Below are 13203 nucleotides of genomic sequence, written 5' to 3'. Positions count from 1 at the left end.
TATCGCCCAACTGGTCTCAAACTCCTGGGCTCAAGCAGCCCTCCTGTCTCAGTTCCCCAAAGTGCTGGGATTACAGGCATGACCCACTGTGCCCGGCCTAAAATATCTTTAATTTCCCTTGTCTTGCGGCTTTTTACCAAGAAGAGGCCTAGATCTTTCTTTTATTAGTTTTCTATCACTGCATAACAACTTATCCCAACACAAAATGGCTTAAACCAATAGGGATTCAGGGAGCTGGCGCTGTCAGGAGGTCCACTGACTTTGGTGTCTGGCAGTTGATGCTGGCTATGGCCTGGGTCCCCAGCCTGGGCTTCCCTCTGGACACGGTGGCTGGGTGCCAAGGACAAGTGACCCAGAGAGACAGAGTCAAGCAGAAGCCAGGTTGCTTTCATGACCTCAGAAGTCACAAATCGTATCACTTCCACTGCATCTGATGGGTCAAGGCAGTTACAAAAGTCTGCCTGTGTTCAAGGGGAGGGAGCATAAGCACTACCTCTCGATGGAGAGGCATCAGTTAACATGCTGAGGAAAGTGGGTGGGATGGGATATGCACTCAGTCTATCACAGATCCTGAAAAACAGGCAGCCTAATAGGTCCTCTTTCCTGGAGGAGAGTTGATTCTTTCTAACCAATTGGATTCTTCTAGAATGTATGAGAATGGCCTTAACCAATGTGTCCACTATGAAAACAGAGCAGGAGCAAAAGTTACTGTACTTTTCAACTTTTGTATAGCTAGTACCATGCTTTTTTCTTTATTTGTTCAAATATTATCAGCCCTTAAAACATGGAATATACAAGCAGTCTTAATCTAGCCAAGTGGCTGGGGGCGGTGGCTCACACCTGTAATCCCAGCCCTTTGGGAGGCTGAGGGAAGTGGATCATTTGAGGGAGGAGTTCGAGACCTGCCTGGCCAACATGGTGAAGCCCTGTCTCTACTAAAAATACAAAAAATAAGGCGGGCGTGGTGGCATGTGCCTGTAATCCCAGCTACTCAGGAGGCTGAGGCAAGAGAGTTGCTTGAACCGGGGAGGCAGAGGTTGCAGTGAGCCAAGATCAGGCCACTGCACTCCAGCCTGGGCGATGGTGTGAGACTCCGTCTCAGTAGGAAAAAAAAATCTAGCCACGTCTCTTTTTCTAAACGTCTAGCCTGTGTTTCCCTCCAGTGGCATGGGTCAGGGCCTTCCCTGCTTCACTTTGTCTCATGAACCCATAACCTACAGGCTAGTCGGGGCCCTGAGGTGTCTTGGCACCAGCTTCATCCACAGTTTCATCAATAAAATCCTGTAACTCAGAGCAGATTTGACAAAGGTCAGGGGTGCTACATTATCCTGCTTATGTGTGGACTGGCCTATTGTCTGGCTAGTTTATATTCCTGGGATGAAGCACAAGTAACTCACACCGTGAAGAAATACAGGCAATATCTTCTTTGACAGTTCAAAAGACTCATTCTCCTTGTCCTGATAGAAAATATCTACTTCCCAGAACTGAGCAAGAAAACGTAATAAAGTGGAAAAGCCTCTTGAAGAAGAGGTTATGGCATTTTTGCTTTGAAAGAGAAGGGCAGGTCGCTTTTAATGGTCACATCACACACGTGGTGTTCTGAGAAAGTGGCGGTAAATCGAGGAAACCCTTCATGTTTTCTTCCGTGTAACCAGAGAAAGTGCTGAGCGCACCGAGTTGCAGATTATCACCTGCTAAGGTTTTCAATCTCGTGTGTGTGCCCAGAGCACCAAGGCTCACGGCAATTTCCATCCTATCTGGAGCTGTGCATAGAGTGAGGGGGAGATGGCGCTGTCTATTACAGAGAGCCTCCTTGTTTCTTTGTTAACAGAGAAAATAAGCCTTCTCCCCATTCCCTGTGACCACTTGTTTCCCATTGTCACTACATAAGTAGCTCTGTGGTTTCAGCCATCATTTTCCTAAGGAGTGAGTTATTTAAGTTCTCTAATTTAATCATCCTAAGATTATCTTCCTACCTCAATTTAATAAAGGAAATTAAAATATGTTTTCTTTTTGTTAGTATCCTTAACTGCCATCTGCTTAAAAATGTGGATATAATCAGCCACTGGAAAGTATGAGAAACAGATCATGTTTACAAAGAAGTTTCTCTCTTTTTAAAAAGCATGTGAATAAAATTTTAAAATCCCCATGAGGAAAAAAAAAATCTGCCAGAATTTTGAGTTGAAAGAGATTTCATTTCATAGCAAAAACTGGTAATGTAAAATGGTCTTTCCAAATATAAACCCACAGCTTCCTGGTAATTGTGTTACTTTTAAGACAAATAAGGTATTTTTTCTAATTTAGTGTTTTCCAAAAACCCTTTTTGCAGTCTGTCTGGGAGCAATCAATGGAATTAAATTCGTGCCACCTGTTCCCATTGGTTTTCAATCCTATGTATCTGGAAAATTGCTCTAGTCTTCTTTCCCCAGGATGGATGATTCTGAAACCATAAATACTCTTTTTATTTTTGAGTAACAGACATTAAGATTTTTAAACTACTTGGAAGATTGACAATTAATTTCTTTTTTCATCAAGGAAAACATACACTGATGTTTTTAAACAGTCTCATTGAGATATGATTAACAGAGTATGCAATTTATTAATTTAATGTATATAATTCACATTTTTTATATATTCACAGGGTTGTGCAACCCCCACGACCACCCACTTTCAGAACATTTTTGTCTCTCAAAAAAAAAAGCAACAACATCAACAAAAAACCAGCCCTATACCCATTAGCAATCATTCCCATGCCAACAGTAACTCCCAGGCCTGAGCACACATTAATCTACTTTGTGTCTCTGTTGATTTGTCTTTTATGGACATTTCATATAAAATGACTTATACAACATGTGATATTTTGGGACTGGCTTATTTTACTTAGCATAATGTTTTTGAGGCTCATCCAAGTTACAGTCACTATCAGTACTTCTACTTCATTGCTTTTTATTGACAAATAATATTCTATTATTCAGATATACTACATTTTCTTTATTCATCTATTGATAAATGTCTAGATTGGTTCCACTTTTTAATTATTATCAATAATGCTGCTACAGGCATTCATGTTCAAGCTCGTGTGTGGACATATGTTTTCAGTTCACTTGGGTTTACACCTATGAGTGGAATTGCTGGGTCATATGGTAATTCTATATTTAACTTTTTTGAGGAACTGCCAGACTGCTTTTCATAAGGCTACAGGCTTTTACATTTCCACTAGCAGTGCATGAGTGTTCCAATTTCTCCATATACTCACCAATACTTGTTAGAGTCTGTATTTTTTACTATAGTCATCCTAGTGGGTATAAAGTGGTACCTTGTACTTTTGATTTGCATTTCCCTAATGAATAATGATATTTAGCATATTTTCATGGGCTTATTGACATTTTATATATCTTATTTAGAAAGATGTCTACTCAAATACTTTGCCCAATTTTTTAATTGGGTGTTTTTTTTGTTTTTTGTTTTTGAGACGGGGTCTCACTCTGACACCCAGGCTGGAGTGCCGTGGCATGATCTCGGCTCACTGCATACTCCGCCTCCTGAACTCAAGTGATTTTCCTGCCTCAACCTCCCAAGTAGCTGGGACTAAATGCGCCCGCCACGACGCCCAGTTAATTTTTTTTGTATTTTGTTGTAGAGACGGAATTTCACTGTGTTAGCCAGGATGGTCTCGATCTCCTGACCTCATGATCTGCCTGCCTCGGCCTCCCAGAGTGCTGGGATTACAGCATGAGCCACTGTGCCTGGCTAATTGGGTGGTTTTTTTAATTCTCAAGAGTTTTTTGTGTAACATGGAAGCACATCCTTTATCAGATATATGATTTGCCAATATTTTCTTTCATTCTGTAGGTTGGCATTTCACTTTCTTGATAAAGTCCTTCCATGCATAAAAGTGTTTAATTTTGATGTAGTCCAATTTTATCCATACTTTCTTTTGTTTCTTATAATTTGGGTATTTAAGAAATCTCTTCTAAGAGTTTTATAGTTTTTCTGTTTGTTTGTTTGTTTTTTCAGACAGAGTCTCACTCTGTCATCCTGGCTGGGGTGCAGTGGCAGGATCCCGGGTCACTGCAATCTCTGCCTCCAGGGTTCAAATTATTCTCCTCCCTCAGCCTCCCGAGTAGGTGGCATTACAGGTGTCTGACACCATGCCCAGCTAATTTTTGTGTTTTTAGTAGAGATGGGGTTTCACCATGTTGGTCAAGCTCATCTTGAACTCCTGACCTCAAATGATCCGCCCTCCACCGCTTCCAAAAGTGCTGGGATTACAGGCATGAGCCACCGCACCCAGTGAGTTTTATGGTTTTAACTCTTGCATTTAGCTCTCCAATACATTTGGAGTAAATGTTTCCATATGATAAGCAATGCATTCTTTTGCATAAGGATATCCAGTTGTTCCAGCACCATTTGTTGAAAAGATTATTCTTTTTCCACTGAATTGTTGTGGCACCCTTGTAGAAAACCAGCTGATGATAAATGTAAAGCTTTATTTCTGGATTCTCAATTCTATTCCATTGACCTATGTGACTATATCTATGTCAGTACCACACTGTATTGATTACTATAACTTTTTTAAATTTATTTTTTATTTATTTTTTTGAGACAAAGTCTTGCTGTGTCACCCAGGCTGGAGTGCAATTGGCATGGTCACAGCTCACTGCAGCCTCTGTCTTCCTGGTTCATGCAATCCTCCCACGTCAGCTTCCTGAGTACCTGGAACCACAGATGTGTGCCACCACACCTGGCTAATTTTTGAATTTTTTTGTTGTTGTTGTTTTGTTTTTTTTTTGTAGAGACGAGGGCCACCCTATGTTGCCTGGTATGGTCTGGAACTCCTGGACTCAAACAATCCTCCCACCTTGGCCTCCCAAAGTGCTGGGGTTACAGGCATGAGCCACAGCAACTGACCTGATCACTGTAACTTTGGTAGCAAGTTTTGAAATCAGGAAATGTGAGTCCTCCAACTTTGATCTTCTTTTCCAAGGTTGTTTTGTCTATTCTGGGTCCCTTGCATTTTCATGAGAATTTTAGGATAAGTATATCAATTTCTACCACAGACCAGCTGGGATTATGATAGAGACTGCATTGAATCTATAAATCCATTTGGGGAATGTTGCCATTTTAGTGATATTGAATCTCCCAAGCAATGATTTACACCATTCTAATGCATTTATTGAGGACTTTTAAATTTATTTCAGCAATATTTTATAGTTTTAAGTGTATAAATTGTGTATTTTTGTTAAATTTATGCCTATTTTATTCTTTTTGATGCTATTATCAATTGAATTATTTTAATTTCATCTTTGCAATATTTATTTTTAGTGAGTAGAAATAAAATTGACTTTTGAATATTCATCTAATATCCTGTTACCTTGATGAGCTTGTTTACTAGTTCTAATAGTTTTTTAGTAGATTCCTTGGGATTTTTTTATATACAAGATCATGTTATCTGTAAAAAGAGGTTGTTTTAATTCTTCCTTTCTACTATGGATGCTTTATTCTATTAACAGTGCGTATTACATTAATTGATTTCTGACTGTAAACTCACCTTGTATTCCTGGTATAAATCCCACTTGCTCATGGTGTATAAACCTCCTTATATGTTGCTGTATTCTGTTTGACAGTATTTTATGTTTGTATTTTTGAGAATTTTTGTATTCCTAAGGGATGTTGGTCCGTTTTTCTTTTCTTGTAATGTCTTTGATTTTGGTATCAGGGTAAATACTAGCCTCAAAGAATGAGTTGGGAAGTGTATCAGTGAAGCCACCTGGACTTGAGTTTTCTTTTACAGGAAGTTTTTTAATTACTACTTTGATCTCTTTACCGGATATAGGTCGATTCAGATTTTCTACTTCTCTAACCAGTTTCAATGTCTCTACGAATTTTCCATCTCATCTAAATTATCTGCTTTTTTCTGGCATGCAGCCCATGGTATGCCCTTATAATCCCTTGTATTTCTGTAAAGTCAGTAGTAGTGTCTCCTCTTTCATTTCTGATTCTAGCAATTTGAGCCTTCTCTCTTTTTCTCTTGGTCTATCTAGCTAAAGCTTTGTCATTTTTGTCCGTCTTTTCAATAATCAACTGTGGTTTTACTGATTGTCTCTATTGTTTTCCTACTTTTTATTTTATTTTATTAATTTCTACTCTAATTTTTATTCTTTTCTTCCTTCTACTTGCTTCAGTTTAGTTTGCTCTTCTTTTGCCAGAGTCTTAAGGTAGAAGTTTAGGTTACTGATTGGAGATTTTTCCTCTTTGTTAATATAGGCATTTATAGCTATAAGATTCCCTCTCAGCACTACTTTAGCTGTATCCCATAAGTTTTGATATGCCGTGTCTTTATTTTCATTTAGCTCAAAGTACTTTCTGACTTCCTTTGGATTTCTCTGCCAGCTCAAATTTACTGTTGAACCCCTTTGTAAATTTTTCATTGCTGTTTGTACTTTCTATTTCCAGAATTTCTATTTGGTTCTATTTAATAGTTTCTCTTTATTGATATTTTCTTTGTTGTTGTTTGTTCGTTTTGTTTTGTTTTGTTTTGTTTTTTTGAGACAGGATCTCACTCTGTCGCCCAGGCTGGAGTGTGGTGACGTGATCTCGGCTCACTGCAACCTCTGCCTCCCAGGTTCAAGTGATTCTTCTGCCTCAGCCTACCAAGTAGCTAGGATTACAGGTGCCCACTACCACGCCTGACTAATTTTTATATTTTTAGTAGAGACAGGGTTTCACCATGTTGGCCAGGCTGGTCTTGAATTCCTGACCTCAAGTGATCCGCCTGCCTTGGCCTCCCAAACTACTGGAATTACAGGCGTGAGCCACTGTGCCTGGCCTTTTCTTGCTTTTGTTTTTTAACTGGCACCTGTGAACATTTCTAGCTATTTTCTTCTGATAAGACATTGCTATCATCTTTCTTTAGTTTTCTGAGAAGGGTTTTCTTTAGTTCTTTGAGCATACTTAGAATAGCTGTTTTATTTTTATATTTTATTTTATTTTATTTTATTTTATTTTATTTTATTTGTTTATTTATTTGACAGAGTCTTGCTCTGTCACCCAGGCTGGAGTACAGTGGCACAATCTCTGCTCACTGCAACCTCCACCTCCCGGGTTCACGCCATTCTCCTGCCTCAGCCTCCCAAGTAGTTGGGACTACAGGTGCCTGCCACCACGCCTGGCTAATTTTTTGATTTTTAGTAGAGACAGGGTTGCACCATGTTAGCCAGGATGGTCTCGATCAGAATAGCTGTTTTGAAGCTTTGTCTACTAGGTCTGCTATCTGGACTCCTTCAAAGGCAGTTTCTATTGCTGGCTTTTTTTTTCTTGTGTATGGGTCACACTTTCTTATTTTTTAATTTGGTTTTGTTTTTGCATGCCTGGCAATTTTTTGTTGAAAACTGAATATTTTAGGTAATATTTTGTAGCAACTGTGGACACTGACGCCACTGCTAGTGGTGATGGTTATTGTTTGCTGAGGTTTATTTATTTGCTTAGCGACTTGACTGAAGTAATCCTGCAAAGTCTGTGTCCCATGCAGTGTGCAGCCTCTGACATTCAACCTCAGATTTCTCTGACCTTGTTATTCTCTTTTAGCCTAGCCACTTAGGCTTGGAATCACTTCTGGCCGGTCACATTCTTATTGTTCAAATGTTGTACTTAAGCCTGCTTAGCAGTTAGATGTTTATTGTTGAAATGTGTGTGGCTTGAAGGTTGCTAGCCCAGTTGTAGGGGAAGGGGTTACCGTTTTCTCTCATGTTCTATTATCTTAGAGCTCTTTGGTCACTCCTCTGATCACACTCTGGAAGCGTACAGCCTTGGACATGTACACAGTCTTCCAGACTGCCAGGGAAGACTGCAATATTATTATTTACTTTATTTTTGTTTATTTTTTGAGACAGGATCTCATTCTGTCACCCAGGCTGAGTGAATAACTCATTACAGCCTCAACCTCAAGGCTCAAGTGATCCTCCCACCTTAGCCTCCCTAGTACCTGGGACTACAGATGTGCGCCACCAGGCTCAGCTAATTTTTAAATTTTTATTTTTAGAGATGGGGTCTTGCTTTGTTGTCCAGGCTGGTCTCCAACTCCTTGCTTCAAGTAATCGTCCTGCCTCAGCCTCCCAAAGTGCTGGGATTACAGGCGCCAGCCATCATGCCTGGCCTCTTTGTCATCTTGGCTTGCCTCTCGTCTGGGACAGAACCTGTGCAAGACTGCAAGGAGCTGGGATCAGGGACCCACTTTTCCCAGAGTGATGATTGCCCAGATCTGCAAGTAGGTACAAAGCGTGGCGGCTGCGGCAGCTGTGGATAAGCCTGTTCTTCTTGGCTTGTCCATTGCAGCATGGAACCTCCCTACTACTAGTGAGTGAGCTGGGTGGGGGTGACAGGGGCCCCAGTATTCTCAGCCTGCTTCACCTGGAGTAGAACTTCTACCCTACAAGCAAGGGAGGCAAGATAGGGAAAGGGAGGTTGGTACTGCCAAAATAGAGCTTCTGCAACACAGGGCTGGGGCAGGAGGGGTGAAACCACACCCTCAGATTGGCAGGTGGAAAGGGGGGGATGAAAAGAGAGCCCCCATCATCTTGGCCACACCTGCCCAAAGTGGAGGATGCAAAATGGGTAGCATTTCCATTAACACTGAGCTGGGGGTGCAGAGGGTAAGGAAGCAGGAGGTGGCTCAACCGCCACAGACTCTCCCTACAAAGGTTTAATATATTTTTTTGAGGGACTTTTTCTTTGCTTCCTATACAACCTTTGAACAATTTCCAGGGGCTTTAAATTATTGCCTTTTTATTATTTTCACCACTTGAGTTGTTTTGCTGGAGAGAGGGTCTGCTGAGCTTGCTTCACCATTCTGAATGCCCTGTCCTACACAGACGGTTTTTTTAACCTCCATATTTGATTGGATTGATGGTCTTTTGACTGCTCCATTTGGGAGGAATGAAAGCTAAGAAAGTCATTCAGGGCCAAAGGATGGGAAGTAATGACTTGTGGAAGTTGCCTGCAAATAGCAGTTGCTTAATGCAAACTCCGGTTGCCTCTTAAAATTTTAAATGATGTCATATTTTCTCCACTCCACCCTCAAAAGTTATCAAAACAGAATGCTGGTAGCTCACTTTCATTTCATATCACAAATAAGTGACACACAGTATTTTCAAGTTGGAGGGGACATCAAACAAATGAGGAAATAATCCCAAGAGGACAGGACTTGCTATTCTAGTTTTCCAATTTTTGTAGGAAATAGGAAGTGGTAGTCAAACAACAAATGATGTATTTAAAACGGTATTTTCAAATCGAGTACTGTTTCTGGATAGCACAAACTATTTATAACTCAGCAGGGTCACAGCAGGCTTTATATTCTCCAAAGAATGCATTTTCTTTCCTGAGACAGAGGGCCCTAGACAAAGAGCTGAATCAAGACATTCCTTCACATCAGCAACAATTTGAAAGTTCAGTTCAAATACAATTTGAAATCTGAAGAACTCAGATGTAACATTTTAAAATAGAAAGATAATTCTCTACTTAAAAAGTTATCATATCAGTTGTGTTTTTATTTTAAAAAAATCATATTAAGAAATATTTCTTTTTTCTTTTTTTTTTTTTAAGATGAAGTTTCACTCTTGTTTCCCAGGCTGGAGTGCAATGGTGGGATCTTGGCTCACTGCAACCTCCGCCTCCCAGGTTCAAGTGATTCTCCTGCCTCAGCCTCCCAAGTAGCTGGGATTACAGGCACGCGCCACCACTCCTGGCTAATTTTGTATTTTTTAGTAGAGACGGGGTCTCACCATGTTGGCCAGGCTGGTCTCGAACTCCTGACCTCCAGTGATCTGCCGGCCTCAGCCTCCCAAAGTGCTGGGATTACAGGCGTGAGCCACCACGCCCAGCTATTTTTTTTATTTTTAGTAGAGACGGGGTTTCTCCATGTTGGCCAGGCTGATCTCAAACTCCTGACCTCAAGTGTTCTGCCTGCCTTGGCCTCCCAAAGTGCTGGGATTATAGGCATGAGCCACTGAGCCCAACCAATATTTTAATTTAAAAAATTGTTTTAAATTTAAATCGCTTCATGAATTTGCATGTTATCCTTGCACAGGGGCCATGCTAATCTTTCATTTATTCCAATTTTAGTGTATGTGCTGCAGAAGCAAGCACTCTAAATTTTGTCTTACCACAATCCTTTGAAGTAGAAAGTAGTAATAGTATTAGTACTATAGTGGAAGTTGGGAGACGTGGGTTTTAGTTTTACCTCTGTCAGTTATTGAGATATATTTAGATAACTCCCAAGTTATCTAAACTTTGGGGAAAAATTATTTAATCTTCTTGTGCCTCAGTTTCCCCAGAAGCTACACCCTTAGCAACCTGTGGTATTCTAGAACGCTATTACTTCTAAATGTTTTGCAGAATGCTATTAAGCATTAGGAGTGGTAGAGTATTCACACCTTCATTTTGGAGGTGAGGAAACCAGACCATCTGCATATTTACTGATTTGGCCAGTATCAGACAGCCAGGGAGCAGGAGACCCAGGGCTTGAACCTAGGTTTCTCCAGGCAAATCCGTGCACTAGACACAGAGTGAAAGTCAATGGGCTCTAACACACACAGATTGCCAAGGCATTCCAGGAGCTACAAGATGAACAAAACAAGGCCTCAACATCAGGCCTTTTCCATGCCGCCTCCTGGCCCTTCCCAATCCTTCCTATTGTACGTAGCATCTACTCCACCACGAGACTTGTCTCAACATTGACGTCAAGAATATAACAGCCTCTCTTGATGTCTACCAATGCTTTGCCTCCGCGTAAGTCATCAAGTTTCTCTGTGCATTGGTTTTCACTTGAAAAAAACAAAACAAAACAAAACAAAAAAACCTTCCAACTGCAATATGATGCAGCAAAGCCCAGCTGACTGCATGACGAATGTGAAACCTTAAAGCACAGGAATGGAGTATGGTACCTGTTTCTAGTGACACCGTTTCTCCAATGCATCTCTATGTAACAATGGTTTTCATGTCCTCATAAATATACTACGACATAGCACACTGGGAGTATAGTTACAACAAAAATTTCCCATATAATAAAGGTTGTCTTGGCGGGGCATGGTGGCTCATGCCTGTAATCCCAGCACTTTGGGAGGCCAAGGCAGATGGATCATGAGGTCAGCAGGTCAAGACTATCCTGGCCAATACAGTGAAACACGGTCTCTACTAAAAATACAAAAATTAGCTGGGTGTGGTGGCATGCACCTGTAATCCCAGTTACTCAGGAGGCTGAGGCAAGAGAATCGCTTGAACTCAAGAGGCTGAGCTTGCAGTGAGTCAAGAAAATGCCATTGGACTCCAACCTGAGCGGCACAGCAAGACTCCATCTCAATAAATAAAAAAATAAATAAATAAAGGTTGTCTCCAGTCTTTGTCTATGTAGCTTGCACCTCCTGTATGAAGAAGAACTCTCTTCTATAGAAATTTCACATAATAACATGTAAATTAACAATGAAGCCAGTAGGACAAGAGAAGAAGTGAACTGTAAGAGATCTCCCATGCAGCTTTGTTCTACAGTGCCATTTGTGTCTCTTTTCCATGAAGGCAAGCATTTCATTCCCTAACACTGAGCTGAGCACAGCGATTGAAACCTTGGTATAATGCATAGGAAGCTCAGGGGAGAGTTTAACTGGGAAGAGGTGTTTCAGTGATCTAACGCTATGTAACAAATCACCCCAAAACTTAGTGGCTTAAGCAATGATGATTAGTTCTCATTATTCTCTGGTCCCAACTGGGTCACTCTTGTGACTCTAAGCAGCTGCTGGCTGGGCTGAGCTGTTGGCTGGGACGTCTTTGTTATCCTCCACAGGGCCTCCCCACAAGGCAGCTTGGGCTCCTCCACAGCATGGTGGTCTCAGCGTTTCAATAGGGCAAAAGTGGAAGCTGTCCGGCCTCCTAAGGGCTAACCTGGCACAGCATCACTCCCACTATGTTCTATTGGTCAAAGCAAGTCACAAAAAGCTGGGCACAATGGTGTGCACCTGAGGTCCCAGCTACTCAGGAGGTTGAGGCAGGAGGATCAGGAGTTCAAGCTCAACTTGGGCAGCATAGTGAGACCCTGTCTCTAAAAACTCAAAAAAAAAAAAAAAAAAAACAGGCCTCAAAAGTCAACTCAGATTTGAGAGGAAGTAAGGGTAAATAGGCCCCACCTGTGGATGGGAAAAGTGATGTACTCATTCAAAAATGGATGGATTGGGGTAGCCATCTTTTTTTTTTTTCTTTGAGACAAAGCCTCCCTTTGTCAACCAGGCTGGAGTGCAGTGGTGCGATCATGACTCTCTTCATCTTTGGCAGCAACCTATCACAGAGAGGGTTGCAGAAAAGGAGACTTGTAACTTCTATGTGGTCACTTCAGACCTGCAGAGCAGGCAGGTGAGGTGAAAGAGGCTTTTTGAGAGTCCGAGCCTGTTGTAGAGAGATCAGTCCAGTGGTCCAGGTTCAGTGAAGGAATGATCTGGTAGCAGTTCTTCCGGAAGCACCCTTCTTTGGAAATTCTACAGGTAAGGCATGTCCATATTCCCACTTCTCGCACCTCTGGGGAGGAATGGGGAGTTGAGTAGGGCTGATGGAGCTTGTAGAAGGTGTTAGGGACTGAATCCTCTTCCTCCCCAAATTCATATGTTGAAGTCTTAATCCACAATACCTCAGAATGTGACTATATTTGGAGATAGGGTCTTCAAAGAGGTAATTAATTTAAAACGATGCTGTTAGTGTGGGCCCTGGTCCAATCTGACTAGTGTCCTTCTAAGAAGAGGCGATTAAGACACACAGAGATGTTGGGGGAGTAAGACAAGCATGGGAAGATACAGCAAGAGGACCGCCATCTGCAGGCCAAGGACAGGGGCCTCAGCGGAAACCCAACCTGCCGGCACCGTCATCTTGGGCTTCCAGCCTCCAGAACCGTGAAAAATAAACTTCTGTTGTTGAAGCTACCCAGTCTGTAGTATTTCACTGTGGCAGCCCAAGCCAATGGATACAAAGGAGAAAGGCCTCAGCCTGAAGGGTCCGGTAGAACCAAAGCCCATGTGGAAGTGGGAAGGCCTGAAACAACAGGAGGATAGTCCAAGCCTCTGCAAATCCAAGGTGCCTGGTAGTGGGTTTGGACATAGTGACATGTCCCCAGGGTTCTGAAGCCAGGACAGCAAGAGAATCCTCCAGAGATCACAAGCCACAGACTCA

The 13203-nt window shown here is 41.6% G+C and overlaps 1 non-coding gene across 1 annotated transcript; it reads right to left on the bottom strand.

Moving 5' to 3' along the window:
* Window positions 1-10039: 10039 nt before the first annotated feature.
* Window positions 10040-10143, bottom strand: LOC129461335 (U6 spliceosomal RNA). Its single transcript, XR_008650491.2, has one exon. It is a non-coding gene; the product is annotated as a U6 spliceosomal RNA (small nuclear RNA).
* Between the last annotated feature and the right edge of the window lie 3060 nt (window positions 10144-13203).

Source organism: Symphalangus syndactylus, chromosome 1 (genome assembly GCF_028878055.3).
Source record: "Symphalangus syndactylus isolate Jambi chromosome 1, NHGRI_mSymSyn1-v2.1_pri, whole genome shotgun sequence".
Classification (NCBI taxonomy): Eukaryota; Metazoa; Chordata; class Mammalia; order Primates; family Hylobatidae; genus Symphalangus; species Symphalangus syndactylus.
The sequence above is the reverse complement of the archived record's forward strand: the minus strand, read 5'-3'. Positions and strand labels throughout refer to the sequence as shown.